Below are 15,972 nucleotides of genomic sequence, written 5' to 3' on the forward strand. Positions count from 1 at the left end.
GATAATTAACAAAAACCTATATATCAACTACAGGGAAGGGAAAATCCTAAAAAGCTAAATAGGGCCCCTTTAATGAATGCATGTGTATAGGTCCTGTTTGTGCATGTGCATACTATGTGTGATTGAATCTAAATAACAGAGCTCAAATAAACGTTTCCTTGGGAATGATCTCTCCTTCTCAATACACTATAGCAATAGCACTGAATATAAACAACTTTGTTTTCAAAATAAACCCAAATACTTTTGTTGTAAAATTGTGGTTTTACTAATCTACACATACAGTAATAAAATAACATTGCATAGATAAAAAAGTTTATTAAAGCCTAAATGATGCTGATCAACTAACAAGTCATGACAAGTTTAAAGAAACACTTGCTGCCCATTTTTAGTAGTCCCAGAAAGCTGTGGGTCAGAACCATTGACTGTATATAGTCAGAACTGAAAAAAAGGGAGCATTGATAACTATGCTATGTACTGATATTTATTGCATCAATTGTTGAGTAGAAAAGGGGTGCCCCTATAGCAAATGAAACCCCCAAAGTGTTCAAAGGCCCAGTGTTAGGCCGTTGCCTGAGGCTCAAAACACAGAGGGAGGAGGAAACTGGTGGGATAAATACAGCCGCCAATTACACACAATTATAGCAACACATTCACCACACAATACACCAATGTAATAACCCAGCAAAGGATTACAGTAACGCTCTTTTAAACACAAAATGCACTGATAATTCAGAATATCTGAACAAATACTTTAAAGTGATATCAGCTTTTATTATAATGGGTTGTTAGGTGCCCGGTTTCAATGCACACACAGCAGGATTACAAACTATTTTTTTTATAAATCAGCCAAAAAATTATGCAAGCATTTCAACTGCATAGTGCATGCACTTTAGCCATCTCCGACACAAAACTTCAAATGTACACAGCACAAACACATATGGAAAACTGTTCCCGTGTGGTTCAATGCACAGAGCACTGATTCATTACAGTGCACCCTGCAGGTCCACACGCAAAAGTGGGCTGAATAATCACACCCATTCATTTTTGTGTGAAAAACGCACACCTTTTCCTACAGAGCCTCTAATGATAACTGGGTCTGTCTGCCTGGAGGCTCCGAGCGTGCTGAGTAATGCCCACAGGTTACCTGGGAGCAGCGAGGGGGTCTGGGGAAATAGCGAGCGGAGAGGAAGAAACGCCTGAGGAAAGCATCAAGCTCCTCAGAAGTGCAGTGGACTGTAGAGGAGAGAGACAGACGGTAAAACGGAGGTTACGATTCACCGGTGGGGAAATCTGACATGGCAGCTGCCATCTTAAATGTTCTGTATTCACTCTACCGTGGACTTTTTCAGATTCCAAACACTCCAGCACTGAGCCAAACCCACACCATTCCTTTTCTAAATCTGCAATGAGCTTCCCTTATTAATCCTAAATAAAGAAATGGCAATTTAGTTAGGAATCTGACAGGGATATACTGCAGCTGTATATTGCAAGCCAATATAATCAAGTTTATGTCACTGAGGGCTTAGGAACTCCAGAGAAGTTGTTTATAAAGCCAGGAGAGTCGAAAGAAAGAGAGTCCTCTCTTTTTAAATACTGCTGTGATGCCCTTGAGCAAACAGAACTTGAAAATGGATAGTCTGTCTGCCTTCTCCTTCATGTCATAGGCCAACTGTTTCCCTCTCTGAGGAGGCAAAGAGAAGACTCTCCTAATATGTCAACTTCTACCAATGAACTGTATCCTCCTCTACTTGCTTTATTAAGTGTTTTTTGGACGTATCTTTAGCTTCATTTGTTTCCCTTTCCCTGCACTTTGCTTTCATAAAATCATTGTAAAAGTAAGAGGAGCTCTGAACCTTAACCTCCTTACTGTATGGCTGCTATTGTAACATAGGTCAAAGCCAGGTGTAAAAAGAAACTAGCAATCATATCAAAATATGGAAAATATGATAGACATATTTGGGACTTTTTGTAGGCATTTTGTAGAATGTATAATAACAATAATAGATACAAGTATTCCATTACAGTACGTCATTCTAAAGTAAAATACGTAATCCCTATTATGCTCATTCTCATGTTTCATTCATCATTGTATTTTATGCCTCTACTGTGACATGTCTCCATGCTTTCAATGTTCAAAAATCTCTTTTCACCCTCTGTCTGAAACCAGAGCCCAGTCTGCTCTGATTGGTTAGCTGGCCAGCTCTGTTGTGATTGGTAAACTGCTTAGAGATGTCCCGCCTCTAAGCATATCATGTACAATATGTTGGCGCGCTAGCCAATAGAAGTGAGAGTGTTACATAGGGTGCGTTTCACTTCTCTTATTTTTCATTTCCTCGCTTCTCGGTCTCGGTATCACCGGAAGTTGATTTGTCTGCGCCATTTTGAGTAGCGTCCCAGTGGCCTTATTTGTGCCGGGGGATCGAGGATCGAGGAGCGAGGAGCGAGGATCGAGGAGCGATAACGGAGGAGCGATAATCGAGGAACTACCAGACCATCCTCCGGTGAAATCCTCAGACACTCGCCCCGCCCCCTTACTGTGTATCGCTCACTGATTGGACGATGCAGCGCATGCACTGATCTGGCTGCTGTCAGACGATCAGCTGTGCGGCGTCATCACAAACGGACGTCGCTTCACGTGACGCTCCGGAGGAAACGACGTCCCATTGCTCTTAAAACTCATTTCCCTGCTTCTCGTGGTTTCCTTGCGTCTCTCCATGCTTCCCTGGTGGGAATAGTGTCACTATGGAGTCCAGTGGAGACGTTTCAGGCAGGGGAGTGTGTGGGAGAGAAACTCCATCTGGATGGAACTTTTAGCCTTTGCAGACCATTTACGTCCACACTACAGGAAACACCAACATGCATAATGGGGCCTGTTTAATGAAATAAGAGATGGGAATTAGTGGGTTAGGGTTAGTTAGTTAATATTTCCAAAGTATTGGATTTGAGTTGATATACGTAAATGTATCAAACCTTTTTTACTTTATTTCCATGCCTTTTACGTAATATGGCATCAGTTTCTTTGTGACGCGAAGCTATGCTAAAATGAACCCTGGCAGGTGAAGATCAACGTGGGCTTTCTGTTTGTTTGTCGAAGTTAAAGTCGAGGATCATAACCACGCAGACGTTCGACATGCTAAGCCGTTACTTCATGAAAAGATGTGTTTAAAATGATTTGTTATTTTGTTTCTGTACATCACTAAACGGACTACCGTTTCCACCAAATCCAAACTTAAACTCCTTACAAATCATAACAACTACATCACTTTAATGTCACTTAGTTATTGCCCCCGACTCGCAGAATTGTTAGAAATGTGTGAACACAACCAGAGCAATGGGACAGCTCAAATAAATCTGAAAACCCTGGTCCTTTGGTGGTTTCCAGCACATTTTTTATTTTAAGTCTTTATATCAATGGGACTTACATGGTTATAAAAATATTGAACCAAAAAAGAACACAACCTTCCAACTATGAGCCCTGCTTGTCTTCCTCCAACCCGCCTCTGGCTGCAGGAAATCAGCCAGAGGTAAAGTGATATGGCTCTCCTTCTCCACATTTATTTTTTATTAAGAGAGATAGGAGAGGCAAGGTGTTGGAGAACATTTTTAGGAGAGGCAGCAGCAAAACATAAAGACAGCCATGCCCTGGATAAACATGGACCTTTTGATTGTTAACATGTGTGCACTACTGCAATCTCATATATGATTTATTCTACAAACACAGGTCAAAAAGCAGAGTACATTAGCATAAACATTACATATTACATATATTAGACATGTAACAGTTAATACTGTGGACAATACCCACAGGAGCGAATTAAGCTTACTTCCTGCTAGTCCCGTTCTTGATAAGATTTCATTGGCCATTAGATGGTGATCATGGCAATAATCATAGTTATTATAAGGCTCTTTTTAAATGCATGTTTTCTTTTTGTAGGTAGTAAAACTCATCATGGGTCAATTTTGGCCTATCAGTATTCAAGGTTTAAAAAATGATTCTGATTCTGAACGATATCATTTTCAAATATAGAATCTGCTCTATTCACCAAAGAGCAAGATAACCGTGTGTTATGTCGTTTTTTGTGCATGTAAATGGTCTGCAAAGGCTTACATCCCAAAGTTCCATCCAGAGAGAGTTTCTCTGGAGTCCTTATTTTGCCGAGGAGAGATACAGCTCCAAACAGCAAAGCTAAAAGTAAACACGAAAGGAGCAGAATCCTTGTTCACTGGCAGACATTTGCCTTGGTCTCAGTGTGGCTACGGTCCAATTTAAACAATACAAACTGCTTTTAAATGTCAGCATGTCAGGTCAGACTGATGTCACCGCAATCTCAGACACACATGCATTTGGAGTCCAAGACCTATTTGTAGCAGTGGAGATAAAAGGGTGGCGAGGAAAGACGGCAGGCAGTCTGCAGAAGGGAAGTCCTTCACCACGACAATGAAGGTCGCTGCCATGGAGTTAAATATGAGTTTTACAAGAGAGCCAGCAGCAGAGGAGAATGAGAATAGAGTGGTGTAATGATGAGGTATTTTTGTAGATGGACCCAGAAGGCTCCCTCTAGGAAAAGCAATGGGATTGATCCATTGGATTTTGGAATATTTCAGAAGATAAGATATTTGGCACACCTTTATGATGCTTACACGTATTGTGCAGCAGGATTCTTCCACATATTAGAATCCCTTTTATTAAATTTGAAGCGTAAATCGCCAAGAGTAAATAGTAGGGCTGCTCGATTATGGCAAAAATCATAATCTTGATTATTTGGGTCAATAATTGATATCACGATTATTAAAAACGATTATCCATTTACTTTGAAAACATCCATTTATTGAAAAAAAATATTTGAACAGTATGTTTTTAACAGTTGATTACCCTGAACTTTAAGTATAATTCAACTGAAAAACCAATACAAAAATAATAAAAAAATAAATAATCGTTGACTTCCACACAAGGGAGCCCTAAAGTGAAAAAATCCAGACTCATTTCCGGGTTTTAGGACTCATTCCTGCACCATTCTACAGAGGGTAGAGAAGGACAGGAAAATGCTTGGTCACAGTCTGCTGGATTCAATTCCCAGAGGCAGGCAGATGGTTTTACTCTGCTCAGCCTTTCAAATATGTCACTATTCTTTAGGGATGCTCCGATCACCAATTTTGGGGCCGATCGCCGGAATCAGTATCGGCCGATACCGATCGCCGATCCGATCGAGTGGGCGGGGCCTATGGGGATCTTCCATTTAAAACTCAGTTAATGGGGCTCATTCACTGGCGCTTCCACAAACAACAACCAACATAATTATTACATTCAAATTAAGTACATTATTCAAGTTTACATTAACTTTGGATAATAACACAGGAGAAATTAGTGGAAGCGCTCTCTTTTCCTCTCTCTCTAGCCCGTCAGTATCGTCTCATGCAGCTCACTGATCCAGTAATGAGTGACCCGACAGTGAAGAATAAATATATTTATAACTAGTTTAGCTTGTTCCAGAGGTAGATCAAATAGCTAAGTGTGTTAGGTCTAACTCTTAGTGTGTGTTTCGCTCCGCTCACGGGTCCGTCACAGCGGGTGGAGCTGCAGGATTTCTGCTTCACACACACATTGCATACCGCTGTTTTATTGTCATTTTCGGACACTTAAAATAATGCCAGACCGGTGAAGCCATTTTGGCGAGCTTGTTTTGCCGCGCACAGAGAAAAGTGTCATGTATTTTACGTCATGCGATCGGCTCTCGTGATCGGAATTTTTAGAGAGCACCGATCGATCGGCAGAGTGAGTATCGGCCGATATCGATCGGAGCATCCCTACTATTCTTATAAAGTCACCTGTTTGCCCTGCTTTGAATTTTACACTTCCCTCTCATGACGTTGCTGTCAGATAAGAAACCACAAACAAAACAGGCGACTGCTAGACAAGCCACGAGCTAGGATGTAATAAAGAAAGAAAAGGTGGTAGACAAACACATTTTACTTTCATCACCATTGTCACCAGGAAGTCTGAGCACCGAATTTGAGTGAATTAGCACGTGTGGTGATTAGGCTTCATCAGGCAAACAACAGTGTTATCAGAATTAGCGTCACATCGTCGTCACACAAGAGAATGTTCCCTTGCCATCATCACCGCCTGCCTGAGAAAGCTCTTGATTGGTCACAAGTCTATCAGGAGCTGAGGCAGGAGACGCAGCCAATTCAAACACTTATCCACCAGCCTGTGAACGCCACATGGAAAAAGGAGATTAGAACAAAATTAGGTGCACGAGGGACCACTTTCTGCACTTGCCAGGATTTAAAAGCAAACAAATCGCCACCACTCAAGACAAACACCTTTCAACAAATGAGAATAATTTAGCTTCTTATGTATCTTGGAAAAGTGTTGTTTTATTTAGAGCTGCTTATCAATTCACCATTACAGTATGTCTAAATAAAAGGAGTTTCCCTCAAGGCGAAGCAATCTATGACTGATAAAAGGGCTGATATAAACTTGGCGTAGTAATCAGCAGCAAACCGCTTCAACACGTGTATTTCGGTTTATTCACGGCATTCATTTTGTTATTCTACAGTATTGTTGTTTTATAGTTATGTGTTAATGTATACAACCCAATTTGTGTTCTTTGAAATTGAAAAGGATATTGCATTTTGTTTGTTACTTTCGTTGCAGTTGTATATGTCTTAAGTGTAATTTGGCTTGGCTTCCTATTTTGTATGGATATGCTTTTATTTTGAAGGAGAGTTAGCGCTGTTGACAGGAAGTTGTTGTTGTTGCTATGGAAACAACGTGACGGAGATTAACGGAGAAAAGTCATATCTACATATAAAGACGGAGAAAGTAAACGATAAAGTGTATGGTTAAGTATTAGCACCCCCCGAAGAGGCACAAGCTCTTACGTTGATATTGGAGATTTCAATAAATTCCATTTGAGAAAAAAAACAAAACGAATATCCGAATAACGAAATTGAAACCCGAATAGTACTCCAACGAACGAATATTCGGATATTCGGGTACAGCCCTACTGTGAGTACACCTCAAATGCATTTAAATTAATGTAGCCCAAAGATTTTTGACATTGCTTTGTCTTCTGGATACTAAATAATCCGATTTTGATGTAATAAATAAATAGAAAAAGACTGGCGCAAGAGGAATAAAGTCAAGACACAATCTTATGGATCAAAACAAGTTTCTCTTAGTGGACACATTTGAAGTGGAAGAGGCTACCACATTACAATTTAATTTATCAAAAAAGTCAGCAACCACGAAAAGTATTTAAGCCTGCATTTTCAAATGAATTTCTTTATAGATTATTCAACTGGTAGCTTTCTTTCTATATTCATTGTTTGTTCTCCGAAATTTCAGAAAAATGTGTCAGGTCATGTTTTGCCAAAAACACAAAGATATTCAGCTAACTGACAAGACACAGAGCATCTTTTGAAATGGATATCATGATTATTTATTCGATAGGTGTGGTGATCCCACCCTTAAATTCAACAGAATGTGTTTAACTATCTGCAGCACCTACATATCCCTTTAACAAATATGACAGTTATTACCTAGTTCTCAAAGCGCCACGTGTGTGGAAGCCGACTCAGAATCAGACCCCAGCAGTGATTACTCTCCTTAGTGCTCCTCTCAGCTGTTCTGGTGTCAGTATCAGAAAAGAAACATGTCTGATCATTCAGAAAGGATAAAGCAAGGCATGTTAAATAGCACATTGGGCTCGCGAATCTAGTAAATCTAGCAAGTTAAAATGTAGGAAAAAACAGCACTATTGAACCCGGATAAAGCATTGCCTACCTTTTATGATTAAGGACACAAACGGCAGCAGTCCCTCGCTTGTTCCCTCACAATTTAGGAGCAATATGTTCCTTAGAGAGAGAGTGGTTCGTCCTCTCACATCTGTGCTCTCCACTGTTTCATCAGGGTTCACCTTATATACCGTTAGAGCAGGGGGATGTTCACCTGAACATCGACTCATCCACCTTCACCCAAGGCCCATAATTATTGCTAAGTCCTCAGGCTGATATCATAAACCAAGACTATCATTAGATGAGAGAAGGATGGCTACGGGCATGATGTCGGGGTTCACTTAACGAATTATCTACTCATCCTGAGTGTACAACAAGGCACCATTCACCATCAATTAAAGGGTTCCAACATGACTTGGTTTGTCTCAACCCCTCACTTTTACCCAGAGGTCAGCTTAGAGGTCAGAGACCAGGAAGCAGAAAGCCACAGGGCACATGTAACCTACTTCCTGCACCTGAGAACAGTTATGAAGTGTCAGTTTTAATTTGTTTTACAATTTTACAGTTCTGCAATACATTTGAAGGAGACTTTTGGTTATTTTGACTAGTTACATTCATCCAACAGGAGCAGTTAAAAAAAAAAAATGAATACAACATAACTGATAACCAACACCCTAAAACTCAACTCCACATCACTCCTGTTTTAGCAGCATTGCACTGGCTACCAGTTAAGTCCAGGATTGATTTTTAAATACTTTTACTCACATACAAAGCGCTCAATGGTCAGGGACCATCCTACCTACAGGATATTTTAATCTCCTATTGCCCCTCTAGGGCATTAAGATCCCAGAGTGCAGGTCTGTTGGTGGTTCCCAGAGTCCACAAAAAAAGGTCAGGTGCTAGAGCTTTCGGCTACCAAGCCCCGTTCCTCTGGAATCAACTTCCAGTGACGATTAGGGAGGCAGACAGTGTCCACACATTTAAGAGTAGGTTAAAGACTTTCCTCTTTAGTACAGCGTACAGTTAAGACTGGTTTTAAACCCCCTTTTCTACATCCTCATGGAGCCTTCGTTTTATGGAATTGTATTTATTGTACTCTAACTGTATTTGTGTCATTGTGTTATGTTCCTTTTTAAATTACGTTTGTTATTTTTACATTGTTTTACATTGCCAATTGTGTTTGTTGACTTGTGAAGCCCTCTGAGACAAATAGGATTTGTGATTTTGGGCTATATAAATAAACTTGAATTGAACTCCCCTTGAATGGCAAACATGTCAGTTTTGATTCCGATTACAGAATTGCTCAAGCTGCAAATGTATTTGTATGGCTTTTCTGTGGTTTGAAACCAATTCCATAAAGAAGGCTCTACAAATTAAGTATACAAGTAAATTGTTGCATTGTTGGAAGAGCCAAGTTCCTTCTTAAAAAGGGCACTATTTTGCTTTGGGGGGTTTTCCCTTTTCCTCCCTTTCCACACTCCCCCCTGCCTGAAACACCTCCATTGGACTCCTTTGTTAACTTCTGTAACATAGTGACATCACTATAACTCGCTCTTCTATTGGCTAGCGCTCCAACATATTGTACATGGTTAAGGGGCGGGACATCTCTAAGCGGTTGACCAATCACAACAGAGCCAGCCAGCTAACCAATCAGAGCAGACTGGGCTCTGGTTTCAGACAGAGGGTGAAAAGAGGTGCTGCAGCACAGGCAGTATGAGAAAAATGAAGAGCTTTTTGAACATTAAAGCATGGAGACATGTCACAATAGAGGCACTAAATACAAATATGAACCTGAAAATGAGCAAAATAGAGCACCTTTATATCTTAAATCTTCCATAGACCTGGAGGAAACAAATGACTGTTCTAGGTTGATCATGGTCATCTGAACCATGATTGCTAGTTCTCCTCAGGGATTTGAGCCCTTTTCTCACCACTACAGAGACCACAGGAAGGCTGTCAGATGACTGAGATTTCTTTATAATTATGCTGACTGTGTTAGAATGTAACTAAGCACGTGTAAAGTGTTCCCTTATGTGCTTAAAAAATACTTAATTTCTTAGGCTAAAAAATATATAGATTATGATACATTGCTGTATATTAAACTACACAATAGTATATTAAAAATAAAAAAAACAACCTTTAACATTTGTAGCAGTAAAATACAAAATATACATTAATGCAGCATTTATAATAACCAGTGATGTTAAGTAAACTTTACTCAAGTACTGTGCTTAAGTACAATTTTAAGGGATTTGTAATTTCCTTAAGTATTTCGATTTTATGCAACTTAGTACTTCTATCCCACTACAATTTAGAGGTAAATCGTGTACTTTTACTCCACTACATTTATTGAATACTTTTAGTTAAAGGTGGGGTAGGTAAGTTTGAGAAACCAGCTCGAGGTACACTTTTTGTTATATTCCATGGAATGCTCTTAACATCCCGATAGCAATGAATATCTTAAGTGCTTTGACAAAAAATCCATAACAACATTTCATCTGTGGAAGCCGTAATACTGTAAAAAGCACGACCAATCATTTTAGCCGGCCCGGCTAAAATAACTGGATGGCCTGCCTGCCTGTCAGCCTTCCATCTGTGCACAAACTTATCTCGTGCCCTCATTGGTCACGTGCGCGTTTGTGTGTGTTGGAGGAGGGGCTCTGTAAGGAAGTGGCAGATTTTTTCCGGTTGTGTATTTTCAAATTCCAGCGCACTCGAGCTGGTTTCTCCAAAATCACCTACCCCACCTTTAATTTGCAGATTTGGATTAATGATGTGAAATATAATAAACACTTAAATAAGACTTTAGTTACACCTGAGTAGAAGTCAACAGCTACCCTGCAGTATACAAAGTCATTCAAACTAGCTGCACCTTTACCAGCTTCGAGAACACTTTAATGCATCAATAATTAAAATCAAAATATATATTATTATGAAATGGGCCGATCTGCATATTGAGTACTTCTACTTTGTGTACTTTAAGTATATTTTGATTGCAGGACATTTGACTCAAATCACGGATGCAAACTTGTCACCTCTCGGCGAAATTCGCCGTTTTGAATCCAAAATAGGTTGTTTGTGTGATTCATGTAGATCTGCAATAAAAATATTTTTGGGGTATGGGGGGGGTCTGGGACCCGGAGTAATCTGCGGCCGCGAGCTGTTATGTGCCATCATGACACGCATGGTGTTATTTTTTTATATATTATAATGAAGCGCGAGCTGTGTGCTCGAGTCTTTCTGCTTGTCGGCTCTGCTCATGGATGTATAATAAAAGGCTCTGCTGCTCCGGGATGATGGTCTAGCTTCAGCAGCTACATTACCTACGGGTGCGTTCGTTAATATTAACTGTGTGGTCCGGAGTCACTGTGGCACAGACTGGACCGCTGGTGAACAGGTGTTAGAACGGGCCGTTCAGGTGTTCAGAGCAGAGCTCCCTGTCGGAGCGGCAGAGCGTGATGTGCACTGAAAAGTTTTTCTGTCGCAATATTATCGTTGAGCTAGCTAACTAGCATACATTGTCACTATCTGCTAACGTTAGCTTTAGCCTTCGTTTTCTAATAGTTTTTTTCATAGGCTATAAACGGAGGTGGTATAAGTATATATCTTGTACTTGAGTAAAAGTAGAAGCACTCAGATATTGTACTAGAGTAAAAGTAGAAGTACTCAGGTCTTGTACTTGAGTAAAAGTAGAAGTACTCAGGTCTTGTACTTGAGTAAAAGTAGAAGTACTCAGGTCTTGTACTTGAGTAAAAGTAGAAGTACTCAGGTCTTGTACTTGAGTAAAAGTAGAAGTACTCAGGTCTTGTACTTGAGTAAAAGTAGAAGTACTCAGGTCTTGTACTTGAGTAAAAGTAGAAGTAGAAGTCCTGCATTCAAAATGTTCCTCAAGTAAAAGTAGAAAAGTATTCTTATCAAAATATAGTTAAAGTAGCGACAGTAAAAGTAGTCGTTGTGCAGATTGGTCCATTTCAGAATAATATATATGATATGTTTTATAATGATTGATCATGAAAGTGTTCTCAAAGCTGGTAAAGGTGCAGCTAGTTTGAATGACTTTGTATACTGCAGGGTAGCTTGTGAATTTACTCCAGGTGGAACTAAAGTCTGATTTAACACTTGATTATATTTCACATCATTCATCCACATCTGTAGAGTAACTAAAGGTATTAAATACATGTAGTGGAGTAGAAGTACACCATTTACCTCTGAACTGTGGTGAAGTAGAAGAACAAAGTAGCAACACATTGAAATACTTAAATAAAGTACAAGTATCTCAAAATTGTACCCAAGTATAGTACTTGTTGAGTTTATGAACTTAGTTACTTTACACCACTGGCTATAAAGATAGAAAGACTAAGCCTTACACAGAGGCATGCAAATACATTTTCAAAATGCTCAACAGTGCTGCCAAAATTATAAACTGACTGCTACACAATTCAAATAAATGCTTTTATACATTTCTATTAGATGTGGCTCTTTGGCGTTTCTGTTATTATTAACTGCTTTAGTTGTTCTGACTGCTAAAATCCTCTGTTATTCCTCACTTTAAAGCCGATATTCCGTGGGGTCGGGGGGCTCGGATCCTTGTCACCTTTTTCATACCTGATGAGTTTGCATCCCTGCAAATACAAGATCTGAGTACTTCTTCCACCTCTGATGATAACAAATAAACATATCGTAAAATACTGACAGGGACCACTGTCAATAAATAGCTTTGATCCTTTATGTAGGCTGCATTCTGCTGATACATACTGACTTAAATCATGTTTTGAATGCAGGGCTTTTCCTCCTATTAGTATGTTGACAGAGTGGCATTATTGTCAAGTAAATTATCTGATTGCTCCTTCCCCATCAAAAACAGGAATGATTTTAAGGGGTGCATAAAACACTAACCTAACCTAAGTTATACTATGCTTTGAATGGAGGATTACCCATTGAAAGCTTTTCCTATATCTCGCCTTTAGACCCACAAGTTTGCCCTCGCACTATTTTTGATTTGTATTTTCACAATAGTAAAACACCGAATGATGGATACAAGTGAATGAGCAAGATAATTGTAGTCTTTCTTTAGCTACCTTAGGTTAGCTTCTATAGCAAGTCTTGACTCAACCACGCTCCACTATTGGTAAGCTAACCAAGTGCGAGAAACCTCTGATATTTGAATCTACGTCTCACGGTCAATAGTGAGCCGGTTACAGTTAGCTAGCTAAGGAAGAGCCAGGTAACACTAGCCGGTTTCTTCCTATTAGCCGTGACAATTAGCTTACCCGGTGATGCTGTTGAGGGCAGAAAACCGCTTGACGTCCACTCCTCTCTTGGCTCTGACAAGACCAGAGGTGTCACACAAACATACACGGGTAAATAAAATGTCTCTTGGTACGTTCACTCATTCACAGACGGACAGATTTTTCCTCCCATTCAATCACATCTCAGCAGCAGCAGCGTGGAGGATGTGGGGGTCATGCTCGCTGGTGACGTCGACACCTCGTCCTCCAAACGGCTGTGTCTCCCTCTCCCGGCCGATAGCGAGTACTGCAAGACCACACGTTTTGATTGATTGATTGATTGAAAAGTTTATTAACAGCTTGTATATTGGGTACAGTACAGTACAGCTCAAAACATACAATTGTTAAGGGGATGCAGACCAGAGAAAGACTTTCGTCTTGTTTACATCAGGGTCCCCCATTTCCAATTCATCATATCATTTAAGACATATAAGACATATTTGACATACAGATGGCTTATTTACAATTTACATACAGGTGGTTTTTTACATACAGATGGCTTATTTACAATTTTCCTTTTAGATTTCGTTCTAATACATCCTAACCGGACATTTAAGACATACCAAGTCTACAGATATACAGTTAGTAACAGAGTCTAAAATGCGAGTATATACATAGATGGGGGGGGGGAAGCTGTCCATTGTACGACAGGTTGAGATTTGTACCATTACCGGGGCCAGTTTTGCAATGCTTTCCCCCGAAGGTGCTCTTTAAGAGAGGTTTTGAAGGTAAGTATAGTTTTACTTTCCTTTACAGTTGTGGGAAGAGCGTTCCACCTTGATGTGGCATAATTGCGAAACGTGTATTCCCCTTTTTTTGTGCCAAATCTGGGTTTTACATGATTTGTGGAGCTCCCTCTGGTGTTATGATCATGGTATTCCTTGACCTTTGGGAAGAATTTTGACATGTACATGGGTACCATAGAGGTGTAGTGGATCTTGTAGACCAGGCCCATTGCAAGTAGCTGTACTCTGTCATCTACTCTAAGCCATCCTAGGTTGTCAAAGTGGGCAGAGGTGAGGTGGGTTCTAGATGAAAGGTCAAGCAGTAGTCTGACCAGTTTATTTTGCGATGTTTTAAATAAGTCGCTTTCCATTGGGCATATTACAAATATAAAAACACATTTATTTTAAATATAATGTGTTATCATATTGAAAAACAGCACTTTAAACCTTTATACATGAAACAACCATAGTAGTTAACCATAGTTCGACAATGAAAATTATCCTTAAAGATGACAACATAAAAAGGAAACATAAACATACACTGTATAGGCTACAGACATAACCGTGAACAAGGGAGATGTATGCTATAACAAATACTGTACACAGTACACATTTTTAAATGTTTCCGATTATTTCAGGAGTCTTAATACGTTTTTTATTGTTTGCTAAGAGAAATGTTTTATTGAGAAATGTACAAAGTCTAGACCTACTTGTGGTTGGCTTGGATATACTCAGTGCCACCACGTATGCGGATACTTGTCACTGTATACAAGTCTAACCCATGGTTTTATCATATTAATCTTAGAAGTATTATATAAGTGGTGAGAAAGAACATCGTGTGCAGAAACCATGCGATGTATAAATGTAGTAACTTTTAACAAACGATGGGCTCGTCCGGGATTTGAACCCGGGACCTCTCGCACCCAAAGCGAGAATCATACCCCTAGACCAACGAGCCACACTTTTACAAGAAGATGTTTGCGTTCAGAAAGTAAAACTGTTTAAATTGTTAAAGGTATTGAGGCTTTCTAGCAATTGAATGGCATTACACATATTTCCAAGTACAGCCTTAGGTAGTGCAATTGTAGCTTACTACTACATTTTCCTTTTAATCAAATATTGCAAATAATTATCTGTTTTCAAACGAACGATTTCAATCTAAGATAAATTATTATTTACTATGCTAGCTCGTATTGAATGGTGGGACAGAGCAGTAGGACCAAATGCAACCACTGTTACAAATCAATAATATATTAGCTAATATTAGTGGTTTTTGTATAATTAATTTGCTAAAAAATATTACATTATTAGTTGTTTTCTTTTTTTCATATTGATATGTTTACCTCTGCCAAGGAGGTTATGTCGTACGGTTGTTTGTTGATTTATTTGTCAGCAGGATTGTGGAAAAACTTAAATTCAACCTGATTTCCTGTCTTTTTGAATTCTCAAAATAAAGTTATGTCTAAAAACCCTGCAAGCTGAAAAGTGTTTGTTACATTAATCTTGTTGACATTAAATAAAGAATTTTGTGTGTGTGCGCGAGGAGGGCCGGCCCTAGGCACTGGCGAACTAGCCGCTCGCCTAGGGCGCCAGATCTGGAGGGGCGCTGCGCTGGGAGAAAAAGAACAATAATAAAAAAATAAAAATAATAATAATTTTTAATTTTTATTCTGCCTAATTTTCTGCCCTTGATGTAATACATTTACATTAATAGTTGAATAAAGTAAACACCCTTTGCACCCCGGGCCGGAAACATTTTGCATTTGCCCTGTACGATGGGCGCTGTAAGTGATGAAAGTGGGGGATGTTGACTTATCAGGCGCCCGCAGCTCACAGCCAAAGTGCGAGCGAGCCTCCGAGCGAGCAAGAGAGATCTCTAGAGAGAGGGTGCGCATGCATCGGTACCGCAGATTGTTGTTGGATTGAGGCTGCTAGTAACTACAGCTCAGTGAGGTAAAGGACTCTGAGTGTTTAGATAGTTCACTTTAGTCTAAAGGCCGCTACACACCCACCTGAGACCAAATAACGCGTACCGAAGGCGTACCGAAGGCGTCCCGACTTTTACGTCAGCTTCGTCGCCTGCGTCGGCTACGCCGCCCGCTACGCTGCCCGCCTGCGAACACACCGCAAATACTTCAGTCGACGAGTGGCAATAACTGTCCTTACCAGCAGGCAGCGGTAGTGTGAACAGCCAATCAGAGTGATTGCTTGGGCCGACT

The 15,972-nt window shown here is 39.9% G+C and overlaps 1 protein-coding gene and 1 non-coding gene across 7 annotated transcripts in view; both read right to left on the minus strand.

Annotated features, from left to right (window-relative positions):
• slc39a14 (solute carrier family 39 member 14) overlaps positions 1 to 13,202 on the minus strand; it is a 34,947-nt gene extending 21,745 nt beyond the window's left edge. For 3 of the 6 annotated variants that reach the window (XM_034117515.1, XM_034117514.1, XM_034117513.1), the window contains exon 1: positions 13,011 to 13,201. The gene's annotated coding sequence lies outside the window, so the exon portion shown is untranslated. Of the gene's footprint in view, positions 1 to 1,144; positions 1,246 to 13,010 lie in introns of those variants that run through there. The other 3 variants (XM_034117512.1, XM_034117510.1, XM_034117511.1) reach the window with 3 other exon arrangements.
• Positions 13,203 to 14,639: 1,437 nt separating this feature from the next.
• On the minus strand, positions 14,640 to 14,711 carry trnap-ugg. Its single transcript has one exon. It is a non-coding gene; the product is annotated as a tRNA-Pro (tRNA).
• Between the last annotated feature and the right edge of the window lie 1,261 nt (positions 14,712 to 15,972).

This window comes from Trematomus bernacchii, unplaced genomic scaffold, assembly GCF_902827165.1.
Source record: "Trematomus bernacchii unplaced genomic scaffold, fTreBer1.1, whole genome shotgun sequence".
Classification (NCBI taxonomy): Eukaryota; Metazoa; Chordata; class Actinopteri; order Perciformes; family Nototheniidae; genus Trematomus; species Trematomus bernacchii.